The 14,169-nt window shown below is 39.8% G+C and overlaps 1 protein-coding gene across 16 annotated transcripts in view; it reads left to right on the forward strand.

Moving 5' to 3' along the window:
• Positions 1 to 14,169, forward strand: part of LOC102225484 (neurexin-3b) — a 391,379-nt gene that overhangs the window by 374,721 nt on the left and 2,489 nt on the right. For 2 of the 16 annotated variants that reach the window (XR_002754044.1, XR_002754045.1), the window contains one exon: positions 11,638 to 12,213. The exons of the other annotated variants lie outside the window; for them this stretch is intronic. The gene's annotated coding sequence lies outside the window, so the exon portion shown is untranslated. The remainder of the gene's footprint in view (positions 1 to 11,637; positions 12,214 to 14,169) is intronic. 16 annotated transcript variants of the gene reach the window in all.

The raw sequence follows: 14,169 nt of genomic DNA on the forward strand, positions 1-14,169 counted from the left end.
TCTCCTCCCCCCCCTCACCCTTTTTTGCCTTTTACACTACACACACGCACACACACACACACACACGCCTTCACAGGTATCACTTTGTGATCGCATCAAAGTGATAAGACACTCAGTGGAGATTGAAAATAAAAACAGAGCTGAAAATAAGCCCCCTCCTGCATCCCAGATTCAAAAGGAGTGGTAATTTTGAGGCAACTTGGGTTTGGAGGACTTTTTTTTTTGTGAGGAAGCAGCTGTCAGTCACACTTTCAGCCCTGAGAGCAGCTGGCACACATCCTAATAATGTGGTAAGAACCAGGAGACTGCGAGCCGTATTAAAACCGGCTCAGCGTTTGACAAGCTGCTCCCTTCGGGCCCTCAGGAAATCATTAACAGCTCAGGCTATTTGATTGCTTCACTGTCCTTCGAAATACCATCACCGCAGACTAATTGATGCTGCGCTAATCTGGCCAAACACGGCCCCGCCGAACGCCGAGCATATGTCCTCTTTTCTCTGCTAACAATATGACTGAATTTAAACAATCCCCCCCCGTTTTCTGTGTGATGGCGCAATCACCTTTATTTATTTATTAGTCAAATTAGCTCGTTTTTTTTCTTTTTTCACTGAAACTCGATAACCTTTCAGAATTTAGTTGTTGTTGTTTTTTTTAACACAAAGTAACTTCCTGTATCGGCAGGCTTCAGCTAGCATGTGTTGCTGTATTCAATAGGGGATTATCTAAAAGGAAACATCCACAGCACTTCTACCTTTCTAGATTTCGCCACATTTCAATTGAAACTGAAACGAGCAATCGGATTAATTATGCCGAATCAATTACTGAAATAATCATTAACTATACAAATTCAAAAAATGCCAATTGTTGAAAGAACACCAAAATAAGAACAATAATTAAGCCAAAACTATTGAATAAGTGGATAAATCTTTTATTTAAGTTGGAAAAAACCTTCTTTGTCTGTAAATATTTTGTTGCCCAAAGCTCCTCTAGTGGCAGTTTTAACTTCACTTGGTTTAAACTCTGTAAAACCTCTTAGGCGCCTTTTGCTATCCAAAAATAAATGGACAGATTATCTCTACTCTGTGTTGATGTTAAGTCAAGGAGAAAAGGCTGACTGAGTTTTTCACACGTTGTTAGAAGTATTACTCCGCTGCAGATAAAACAATACTGTTATCACGTTCAGCCAATAAAATGTTTATTTTATTATTTTAAAAAAATGAATGGAATTATTTATTTGTATCTTTTAAATTATTTCTAATATTGTATAAAAAAGGCTTAAATTAAGAAGCTGCAGGATGTGTCAAAAAATGTATCTGATTAATCAGAACAATTGATAGATTAATTGATAATTCAAATAATTGTTATTATAATTGCAGCCCTGATTTCAATGTGTTTTATTGGGATCTTATGATGCAGCAACACAAAGTAGTGCATGCATGCGAGGCTGATTTCAAGTTTACTTTTGGAAAAATCTGAAAAGTATGACGTGTTTTTATATTCAGCTCCCTTTGCTCTAACAAAAATAAACAGCCTTCATAAGTCATTGAATTACTAAAGAATCCTCCTGTGTTTAATTTAATCTGGGTATAAATCCAGCTTTTCTGTGAAGACCTTAGAGACACGGTGTCAAATTATATTTCATTTCAAAGGTTGTCGCAGAATAGGTACAATAAAACCTATTAACAAATTGTTAAATATTAAACAGCTTTTTAAATTAATGTAATTTGGCAGTATGTAGAAAAACATCTATGATTTGATAGATGAAACAATATTTAAACACACAACTGTTTACAAGTTCTCTCGAGCCTAGAGGGCCATATTATTTACTCCTATGGGCCGGATTTGGCCCCCAGGCCCCAAGTTTGACGCTTGCCTTAGAGCAGGGGCTCCTAAGCTTCTCCATGCCATGGCCCCCGAAATTAAACTGGCAGCCATTCTTATTTTTTAGAATAATTATTGAAAAAGATGAGATTTTATGATGAAGCAAATATACTTAACATGTACATTTAAAATATTATTAGATTAAATTCTTTAGTTTATGCTTTTTTTTTTAATACCGTCTTTCTCCAATTTTCTGGGGCCTCCCTAGTGCCTTCTAGAGTTTTTGTTGGAGAACTGCAGTGAACAAACAGCATCATAAAGAATGAGAATCAACCAACTTTAGGTAAAAAACTGTAAAACAGGTTGAGGGTAGAAAATAACATCCTAAGCGTTTCAATATCTCACAGAGCGTCTTCCGAAAACAGAAAGGTAAACCTGCAGCCGAAATTGAAACACCATGAATCCACATCACTGTGAAGCATGTTGGTGGCAGCATCATGCTATGGGAATGCTTTTCCTCAGCAGGCACAGGGAACCTGGTCAGAGTTGATTGGAAGAGTCATAGGGGCTGATTACAAAAACGCCTCGTTTTTCAGGTCTTATTCATATAATATATATTTTTTTAATTTTCTTCCACTTCACAATAATTCACCACAAACTGTGAAGTTTGTGACTGAAATGTTGCAAAACCCAGAAAAGCTCCAGCAGTGTGAATACTTTCAGTAGAACACTGCAAGCGTTTCTTTTCTTAAAACATCAAACCCAAGTGTTCTCAAAAGGTCAAAGTGCAAGCTTTTTTTTTTTATCTCTGTAGAACACGGTACCCCCCCCTCATATAGTGGCAACATAGACACACCCATACCAACCGTGCATTCCACCATGTTGACACAGAAATTCATCCCCTCATTCCTCACTCCACCTCCAGCTGCATGACCTGCTGTCCGTTCTTTTCTGTCACATTGTTTTTGTTTGTTTTCTGTGGTGCACATGTGAACATGAGCTGGGTTTGTATAAGATTTCAACTTTTTTTTTTTTTGGTGTGTTTGTTATTAATCTTTGGGGGGTGCCAAGGTGGGTAGAGTGATGTGATATTTTTTATTATTATTTTATTTCATTCTTTTGTTTATCGTGTTGTACTGATTTTGACATCATCGTCATCGCCATCCGTCAACCATCCTCCAAGCAAGGCTAGAGCCGCTCCTCCCATGTTTTTGCCTCATCTCGTGCCGCATGAACTTTTGGTGGTTGGAAAAAAAAAAAAAAACTAAACTCAAATTCAAACTCCTCCCCTCGCCCCCCTTCCCCTCTCACTCCCCCCCATCATCAACTTTGTGCCGTGTGGCTCCGTCAGAAACATCCCCTGACCTCATTTTCAGCACAACGTAGGGAAACGAACGGCAACAAAAATCTTTTCTTGCCATCATTTTCTGGTTTGTTTTGGGTCTTCGTGCCGACAACCCCATACTGTCTTGAGAAAGTCGTGTGTGAAAGACTGACCTCCCCTCGCCTCCTTCCCCCAACCACGTACACCTTCTCTTCACCCTTTCTGAGTGTTAACCCCTTCCTTTCCCTCCATTCTGAGTCAGCCTCTCTGCATATACATGTCTGTTTGAATGCAGATGGCATAAAAAGACTTTTATTGCCACAAAGTATATCTGTTTTTCTATTCTATCTGTTGCTCCAAGTAGAAGGCATTTGTGGCATGCTTTGACCCAGACTAACTGCTGTCAGTACCTCCCCGCTGCGCCCTAATCGTCACCCCTTCTGCTTCTGCATGGACATGATTGGCATCCATATTTTGTACTGCTGTCTTTCCACCCATAAATCCCAGGCTAACTCCCCCTTTATCCTCCCCCCACCTGGCTTCGGCTACGTGTCAGTGTGCATGCTGGGGGCTGCGGCGGCGGCGGCGGCAGGTCCGAGCCCCACCGACGTAACCCGCAGCATCCCGAGGCGTCTCCTGTTGTGTGTTTTGCTCCGTCTGCCAAAACAGCCTGTCTTGTCTGCTCTTTGTCTTGTGCTCGTGTCGTCTGTTTAAAAAACAAATCTGTTAAACCTAAACCCTTTGCCCCCGTACTTTACCCGCCCCACCGGGAGTTCCACATGAGAGAGAGAGAGCAAACAAGGACTGCAGTGAAAGTCCTCTGTGCACATTTACCTAGCAACATGTTAGAGGTGTCAAACTGTAATGAAATTATTGGAGAAACATAAGTTTAGAGAAAAGAAAAAAAAGTCGATTCTGGTTTCGTTTTCCACCGATTAACTGCGTGGCTTCTCATTACCATGTAGTCAGAGCAATTTTGTGATTAATACATAACTGCATGATTGCAATTAATGCAAATGACTCATAAATCTACAAATAGAAACCCCTAATGTTTGATTGGTAGGTACAGAGCGCTACAGACCCTGTTAAAGATATTAATTTTGTTGTTGTTGTTGCAGCCCATAATAAGCAAAATTAAATAAAAAAAAGAGAGGTTCTTTTTCCCACCTGCTCTGAAGAGGTGAGGAGAGGGCATGTTGATAACATTAATCAAGTCTTTATTGCTTTTGTATCAACAGTTTCCCAGGAGTTGAATCGGGGCGACAGCTCGGCAAGACTCTAGGAATTCCTAAAAGGATCAGAGCCGTCGTCACTGTTATTAGTTTCAATTCTGATTCGGCTTGTCAAAATATCACGGCAACAGTAGACGTCACGCCAGAAACTGAGACAGATTTTGGAATATGTAAAAGTGAGCCCCAACTTTTGAGTTTTAGTTATATTTTTGAATCTAAACGTGTTTATTCCTATGCTATCGATAAAGTGACAGACTTATTATGAGATGAAGCACCCGACCGGTTTAAAAGGAGTCAGTCATAGGTAATTATATAGAAACTTGGCAAAGACACTTGGATGCTTCCAAAACAGCAAATTTGAGCATCACTGTGGAAGCAGCTCTCTTTGTTTGGTAGTCTGGACCACATAGGGGCATCCCTGAAGCAGCAATTGTCGCTGCCCATCAATCTGAGAAGGGGTATGCAGTCCTTTTTAAACTATTTAAAGTCCATGAAGCATCAGGTGGAAAGTAGTTGCCAAAACATTAGACTGACAAAGTTCAGAAAAACTGATAAAACAAAGTTCTACATCTCAAACTCTACACGCCTATGTTAGCATATTAAATGTGGAAGCTCATGACACTGCAATCAAAACAGACTGAACAAGTATAGCGTGTTGAGGGAGGGTTGCAAAAAGGAAGCACAATGTCAAAGGACAATGGTGGAAACATATCAGCAATTACTTTAAATAAGAAATAGTTGCTGTGCATCAATTTGGGAGGAGTTAGGCCACTTCTAAACCATTTGAAGTTCATAATGTCACAGAGAAACATTATCTACAAGTATGGAATATTTAAAACAGACACCAATCTCCCAACAAATGTAGATGTAGCTCTGAAATGCTTTAGAATAATGTCCTTGTTTGGATTAACAACCCCAACATACTTCTTCTAAAGTACTGAAATTGGTTCTCATTGATGTAGACCAGGAACAAAAATTGTGTCTTGTTGTTCGCATAGAGGCATCCGCCTACCAATGACTCCCCTGTGACTCCTACCAAACTTGACACCAGACCAGCGGCCAACTATTTCGACAGAGCTCTGTGTGGTTAGTTAGAAGTTTGTTGCCATGTTTTAAGTAGAAACTGCACTCAGACAGCATATTTCGCTTAAACTAGTCTGCTTCCGTTGCTGATCCGGCTTTTTGTATCCATAGGAGACATAAATATTTTTGAGGAAAGTTAATCTGACGCATTGAGGTTTTGGGTCTTCGGAATTTCGGTGTGCATTTGTACAATTCTTAACTAAATCACTATGTTAACAGTAAGTAGTAAGACTGTCAAATGATAAAACCACAAGGAGCTGGGACATCGTTGTAACCACGTGGACTGTTCGGCTTTGGATGAAGTACAGAAAACAGAACTCGCCGCATCAACTCACACCTCACTCCATACTGTCAAGCACGGCGGTTGAGAACTGTGCACAAAATACTGTTTGCAAAACTAAAAAAAAATGTCATGCTAATATTTCTTTTATTTTTCTTTCAAATGACTGACTTCAAGCTAGCTTAGAGTTTTTAGCTCCTAATTAAAACCAATATTTGATTCCTTATGAACAATACAAGCAGCCTGGCTGTTCCAGAATCAGTCACTGATGCGCATCTTAGGAACAACCAGGGTTTTTTATGTAGCAACCCAATATGCCATCTGTCAGGCTGGGACTTGTCAAGAGCTAGTAATGGGGGATAAAGTTTATCTAACATCAGCGACACTTCATTAGCTGTTCAATAATGTGGCCAAAGAAGCATAAGCGTCCTCACAAGTCCAGTATGAGCAGCTACAGGCAAATTGGTGGAAGTAGTGGCAGAGCTGATTTGCATTTGCCTGGTTCCATGCATATTAAATGAGGCAACAGGGTAGAGCTCCATCAAAGGCATTAACTGAAATGAAAAGATCATCTTTAGAGATGAAAAAGAAATGGAAATATGTCATTAGTGTGAGCATTGGTGATATTTTAGCTTGTCGATCAATTCCAACAAAATCCAGCGCTGATTTGTGATTGTGGTCTCGCCAAGGATGTGGCGTTCCGCCTAGATTGACTCAGTTTCTACTTCTTCCTGGCTCCCGTCTCAATATAAACATGCAAAAGTAGGCTGTTTCGCTCTTTTTTTAAAAACACATAGATGTAATTTTCCTCCAGGGGGACTCACTATCTGTGCGCAAGTCAAGCCCATCATTAAAGAGACAGTGTTTTTAACAAACAGGCCATAAATGGTCCTGCAGGCACCATTACCCTCACCCTTTGATCAAGTGGAACACTGATCAAACAGATGGAGCACATAAATAAGAGTGATATAAGCATAAACGTCTCCTCATCTCGTCGGCTTTGGATGGGTAACATTTGGGGTCTATTACTCACACCACTGCTTAGACGGAAAGGCAAGGATCTTCCCATTACCGCCTGTGAAGAGTGAGAGCGAGGAGGTAGAGGATGAGGTATGATAGGGATGCATCAGTGGGTTTCCTCGTGGCGACGACTCTGGCCTTGGTTATGGCCCGCTGGGTCGGCTGTCACTTCGACGCCGAGCTGAGATCAGTTTAAAGGTTATCCAGCTGACACATGTCCGCCGAGCGCAGGGGCGCGGACTAATGGCTGTGCAGCAAATGGAGCGGCTGACGGGGGGGGGGGTGAGCCGCCACGCCCGCCGGAGACGCCAATTCAATGCACCAGCAGGCTGCCAGCCACAGGATGACAGATTAGGACCTTCTGGAAGCTCCAGAACAGAGTCTTTGGGTGGCTCTTCCATTCCTAAAAACGGGAATGGAAGAGCAAGCTTTTAGAGATTGGAATGAATGACCATCGGTGGCAATTTAGGCATCTATTGGCTGAAGCGTAGCATGCAGGGACGAGATAAGATATTTAAATGAGGCAGAAGGCTTTCGAGGAGTTTTTGGGGAAGCTCAGCACACCGGCACAATCCCTGTCATGACTCTGAGTGTGAGCCGATGGCTCCCTGGTAATCAGTTCGGCACCTCGGTGGAGGTGAAAGAATCTGCTACAGCAGGGTTCGAGGTACAATGGATGCGTCATAATGGGATTTCAGGGCCCAGAACCACTTGTCTCCTCCACATCTTGCCACATCAAAATCTCATTGACTCAGTTCAGCGGCCCGCTTTCGCCACGCTGCATTGTCAAAATCCCTTGCACAACGCCGGGATTCATCTCCATCCGGAAACCTCAGCAAACAGCGGATAGACAGGCTGATCGAGCTGGGCAGAGAAAAGAGGGAGGGGAGAGGTGGAAAGTGTAGGAAAAAGTGTTGCTCTGAGTTTTCTGTGTCTGGAGCCCTGAAGCTGCTGATGTAGCCAATCAGATCGAGCAAGTTAAGTTGTTTTTTAAGAAAACGGTACGAACATATCCAGCAGAAGCTAAGGGTCCTAAGTATCACACATGACAAGCATTAAATACAATAACTGAATACTAAAATTAATCTTTAAAACTAATTAAAAGTTACTTCGGTTTCGGTTTAAATATTCCATGTCTAATTATTATCCCATCAAATAGACCCTAAGATAAGATCAGTCAACCTGCACAGCAACACAACTGCAGTCCAATAATTGATCAAGCTTTTAACATTTAAGGCCAAACAGAATAAATGGAGAATATAAATGTGTATCTTAATGAATATTTCTACTTGTGATCAGTTAAATGAAGTCGGAAAGTTTATATATAAAGTAAATAAATATCTAGGGTTATTGAAATGTTTATGATTAAATGGGAAATTTTTAAAAAAGCATTTATTTCTATCAAAATGCCAAACTCATACAGTTTGGCATTTGATGTAAAAATCTGGAGAAAATTGGAATAATTACAAAAAGAAAAAAAATCTACAGCAATATCAATTTGTATTTTTTTATGATTAATAATGAAATGTTTAGTCATTTAAGTTCAGTGTCACAGTTACGTTCATAAGTCAGGTAGCTTAGTCAGAAGCACCTGCTGTTTCTTCAAAGGTCCTGAATACGTTTTAGTTAAATGGGAAGAAACAACTGAGTAAGTGGCAGCAGGTCCAGGTGGAGGGTGGCGCAGGGGATAATTAAGAGCTAAAAAAGCCTCGTAATAAAAAATGAAAAATCCTCATCCATCAGGCAAAGTTTGGGAAACAAACCCAATCTGGTTGAGCAAACTTATTAGCATTGTAATTTGTCTGCCTCAGATACGCAGCAAGACGACCGCTGCTTGTGCAGGAGCTTACACAGGATTAAAGTGTTTACCCAACATCAAGGTCTTCTGCACTGCCTTTTACTGGAGACCCCCTAACCGCACCACCCGCCCACTCCACCCCTCATCCAAGCGGTTTGTTGATACAGAGTAAAAGCTAACAGTTGCCGAGAGCCGATTGCCAAGCAGCGAGTGAAAGGAAGCAAACAAGCAGGGAAGTGCTGGATAAATAAGGCCATGAGACGGAATCAGCTGCAGTTGTTCATCCAACGGGGCAGTTTATGTTATTGGAATATCATCGCAGCGACGACAGACCACAAATTCACTCCGATACGTTCCTGGAGTTTTGTTGTTTTTTTTAATGCTAGATGAGCAGCGCTGCCGTTCTTTTCCAGGAACCCCAACCTGATATGTGAAGACGAATGCGCGTGTCTCTTTAAATCCCCCGGAGGCGTGAATAAACCCACCGCCCGGCGCCCTCTTGTGGAACTCCAGATGTTTAGCTGTCAAACAAAGGCTGTTGGTTATGCACGCAACACAAAGCATCAAATCATTTTACTAAAAAAAAAAAGGGAGCTCATTAATTACCGCTGTGCTCCACCTCTTGATTAATTGGCGGATGTGGTGGGCTTAAATGCCATTTAATGTTGGTTATACATCACCCATAATGCACCTTCTCTCCCCCTTAACCACTAATGAATGGTTTTTGCTTGAGAAAATATCCCACAGCCCTTGATGGCAGTGCCCTTTACTGACCGTAGACCCTCCTCTTCATCCCCCCTAGCTTGTTGTATTTGTTATTGTATCTTACTCTCCCTAAATGCAACTTACTTAAAGCATGCATTAACCCAACTTCTTACAGTGGAACTACGAAATCCAAAGAATCAAACGAAAGAACCCACTTGTTTCCCCCCCCTCTCTTTCTCTGACGTACATCCAGACTGCACGCCCTGTCCCGTGTTTAAAAATACTAACAAGAGAAATGTAACGAAGTAACTAATAATAAGCGTATTATTATTAGTTATATGAAGGTGGTGACATTTTACCTATAAGCTGTCCCCCCCTCTCTTTGTCTGCCTCAGTGTGTGCTTTCTGGTTGTTCATCTTTGATAGTGTGAGAAATTCAATGCCTTTCTTTCTTTGTTTCTTGCTTGCTTCTTGTCTTTTTTGTGCATATATGTCAACGCACATATATGCAAAACTGTTCCTTTTTTTCTGATAATGTCAGATTTTTAAACTTTTCAGCTAATTTCATGAGAACTGCTGATGTTTTGATGATTTTTCTTTTCTTCCTGAAAGGGGCAGTTCAGGATGTTTTAAAGTGGGGTTCTGTCAAAAGGTTGAGCCTTTAGTGTCTTTTCTTCTGTGGATGCATTTCTTGTCGCCTTCATTTAGAATAGATCCAGGTTTAGTTGCTCCTGGAAGCCGAAGCTAGCAGCGAACCAAAGAGAGGGCAAGACCAAAGTGGACAATTATCTTTCTTAAAATAACTTTAATCTACAAAAGAGTCACAGTGGTTTATGTTATTGACTTTTAAATCATAATCACATGCACACAATCACTTTATTTTGACCTATAACCTACAACAACTGTGTTTCTTAATGCATCAAAATATCTTTGCAGGTGGTTTCCCCCAGTGACCTCATCGGTTGTTATGCTCAGTTTTATTTTCATTATGTCTTTCGTCTTTTTTTCATAAATTTAGAAAGATACTATCATGATTTTATTTTTCTCTTTCTGTTTCTAAAAACATGCCGAAGGAAATCATAGAGTTAATTTTTCATTGGCTATCTCAATTGGCTGTTTCTGATTGGTTAGCTGAGACCTTGGGATGTTTCCTCCCCCTGGCAGCAGCCACTGGTGAGGAGATGAAAGGTTTTGGGAACAAACTTTAAAACCCATCATGAAGAGATCTTACTGGTTGGTACTGGAGGTCTCTACCTACTCCCTGAGCTGACCAGTCTGTGCAAGATTCCCTTTTTTCTCTAATATTGAGAAACAAGTTTCTAAGTGGACACTTAGGAACTCTCTAAATAACTTAAATAGTTTCTAAAAGTTATTTAGTACCAAAATCTAAAGATTCTACTGACAGAATTATTTTGATATTACTGGGTACTTAAACTTAATCCTATGTTGACTATTGTCGTGAATTAATCTCAAATTATTTAGTCTTAGCCCAGACGATCTGCTGTTCCACAGTCGGGTTATGCTTATCCCACACAAATGTAGGACCTTACTCAAAACTCTGTGCTGCCATCTAGTGGTTGAAGTTGAGCCTAATTTTGGCTAACTTATTCCTAAATTTATCTCTTTTAAGGAATATTGTGATCATTTTTTTTTAACTTCATTTAGCTGCATGACTAAAGAGACCCAAGAGATCATATAGTTAAATATATCTTAACGCTCGCTAGAAAAACATGACAACAGTTTGAAGGTAAATGGAATCACACAGCCGGAAAGTGCTGAGAGCATTTCATTTTATTTTTTTATTGGAGTTGTTCACTTTGGTCTTGGCCCATGTCAGACTGGCCGTTAGCTTCATTCTGTATTCATCCAAAATGAAGATGCCAAAACAGTCATCTACTGTAGATAAGACATTAACTCCTCACATCCATAAAACAGAACCTCACTTCAAAAAGTCTCCAATTGTCCCTTTTATTAGAATAACGCTTCCTCTTTTCCCTATGAAGTTCTTCCTGTTTCCGGTTTTTAACATTGGGTTTCAAATTGTTGCGCCTTTATTTGAGTTTCAAATTGACGCTTTCATGGAGAAAAAAGAGAAGCCACCTCCAAAGTAGACTCCCCCCAAACCTCCTGCCACTGTTACTGAAAAAGTTCTTCCAAACTGTTTATGTGCTTATCTTTAACATTCACCTGTTCTTGAGTAGCTATCTCTAATTTGGAATTTGGGATCGAAATCAATGAATGTCAAATATTTTTGTGCATGGCAAAGAAGTTGCAGCTTAGGGTTTGTAAAACTGTCAGTGTTGAGAGTGCTGTTCTCTTTTGTAGATGGGCATGTATATGCTCATTGTTTGTATATCCCCATCCCTTCCTTACAGCCAAAAGCTCTAATGCCGCCCGACCGCTTCGTGCCGCCTTTACATGGACATGGCAACTGATGTACACGTTCACCCCCATCTATGTCATTTCCTTCCTAGTATGTTCATAGGTCCCACCCCGTCTCACGCTCCCTCCTCCCAAACCCTTTATGTAGAGACTCTTAAGACATGTACAGTTCATTTTGTTCACAACGGATGAACAAGTAAATGTTGAGCAAAAAGAAGCAGAAAAAAAAAGAAGAAGCTAGAGTCGTCTGATCAGGCTGTAGATATTTGCCAAGATTTAACGATAAAAGTAGGAATCATAAATGTACAGTTTTTCTTTTTTATAAGACGGAATAAATTTTAAAAATAGAAAGAAGAAAAAAGAGCAGAATGGCGAAGATTATTTTCATGTCATGTGTGTGGATGTATGTGTTGTTGCCTCCCTATACCATCCTGTCTAAACAGAGAATAATATACTACGTAACCAGAAGCTGTTAAAGAGAATCTAACCTGTCCGAAGGCATTCTTACACAACTTTTTTTTGTAAATTTTGTTTTCTTCCTGCCAAAATCATGCGGGCAATTTGTTGATGTAAGTTGAAAAAAGCCGATGGTATGCTTTCTTCCTTCTTTTGTAGGCTTTTATGATTTTCCAAGCTGACTTTTGGTTTTCTTTACCTGTTTTCCTTCTTACCTACTACTAATCCTTTATCTGACTAGCTCTATCTGTGGCTTTACTTTGTGAATGTTTTATTCTTTCTTTTATTACAATGTTTGCTCTAATTCCAAAGTCTTTTTTGCAATGCCTTAATTACTATTTTGTTATTTTATTGTTTCTTTTGTTTTCACTTCCATTCTGATTTTCTTTATTGTTCCAAAAGGTTTGCATCTCTTTATAGTGCCGTTTGTGAGCCTTTGCAATGTACAAACAAGCCACTTTGGCAGAACGAAATGCAGTTTCAATTGACATCTGAATGTTTCAGACTCTTTGTAGTAGCGCCCTGTTGGTAAATTTGTGTATTAGAAATAGACAATTATGGGGAAGGAATTAATTGTTCTGGTTTATATGCCAAAATGGGGAGCACAAGTTGTCAAAGCAAGTCACACCAAGTCAGGAAACATTCAGGTGTCGCTGAAATACCCGGTGCCATTGTGGTAACTGTAGGGTCAAAAGGCAAGAGGCTAGGACAACTAGGGGAGCCCACTGAAGCCAAGGCAACTAGATTATCCTGTCATACTTTGGAGTGGTTCTACTCCAAAACCCTTTAATTTTTTTTGTTACTTCAAGTAGCCTTTAGGGCTAAAAAGGAAATCCAAATACACAAAGATGGGTAAACAACAAGCCAAAAAGGCTCAAACATTGCACCAAACCTGTGCAAATGCAGCCCAACACCACTCAAAGAACATATTGACAGCTTAAAAAAACCTTCTCCAAAGCTGTCCACTGTACAATCTCTATACATTATCCATCGCCATGTTATTTAAAAGAAAACAAGATTGTACAATTATCATACAGACCCTTCCCAGGAGTCCACAAGCATTGTACCAATACTAACTGATACCTAGCCTGGTAATTTCTTACACAGGTTTAGTCAATTCCAATCTAAAATACAGTACCAACCCTGTGTGTACAAACCCCGTACGACACTCCAAAATACAACACAAAGATTATACAAATATCGTACAGTATACAAACAGTATACCTATTCAACACTGTCCAAACATGGAACAATCTGTACAACTGTAAAAATACAACACAAAAACACCAGACAAGGTTAACTTATTTTATCTTAAAGCCGCTCAAAGATGAAGGTAGATCCCTTCTAAATGTTTGAGATTCACATTTTGCATGCATTAAAAATTTTTCTATTTCCATTTCTTCATGAATCAATGAACAAGAATCTGACTCTGTTGTGTGTGGGAATGAAATCTTGAGGTTAGAAATTTTATGTGAAAATCCTAGAATTTACAGAGCAGTTCCTTTTTTCTAAAGCTTTTTTTGACTTTGGTTTAGGCCCAATAACATCCAACATATTACAAACAGATTGTAGTATGACTTCTTTCTATACTCAACAGTCCACCTTTTGATGTCAACACTCAAGCGATAATAAAACAGCCCATTTAAGTAACTGCTGACAGAATCATGTAAAGGTAGCAATTATAGCTCACCGCATAAGAAAACGGGTCAGCATGAATCTCAGAACAAAGGTTCTGTTGCGGTTTGAATGTAAAGGAGATCTAGGAGTTAAAATAAGGTATCAGTTTGATGTGGCTCACCCTTGTGCATCCCTCAAAGCCTTTTGATGCAATGTAAACTTAATTTATGGCTGTTTTTCTGTTTCTTTTGTTCCTTTTTAGTTTTGGTCTTGTTTGGTTCTGAGTTTCATTGGTTTTGCACTGGTACAGTGTTTCTATTCTTTCATCATTTAATTTTTGGTTTTCTTTGTTTCATATCGAGCTTTGCTTCTTGCATTTTTCAGTTTTCTCTTTTTGTTTTTTTTGTTTTTTTTTTGGTGTGTGTGTTTGACTTGCTTCTTGCTTTGGTGAC

This window comes from Xiphophorus maculatus, chromosome 15, assembly GCF_002775205.1.
Source record: "Xiphophorus maculatus strain JP 163 A chromosome 15, X_maculatus-5.0-male, whole genome shotgun sequence".
Lineage (NCBI taxonomy): Eukaryota > Metazoa > Chordata > Actinopteri > Cyprinodontiformes > Poeciliidae > Xiphophorus > Xiphophorus maculatus.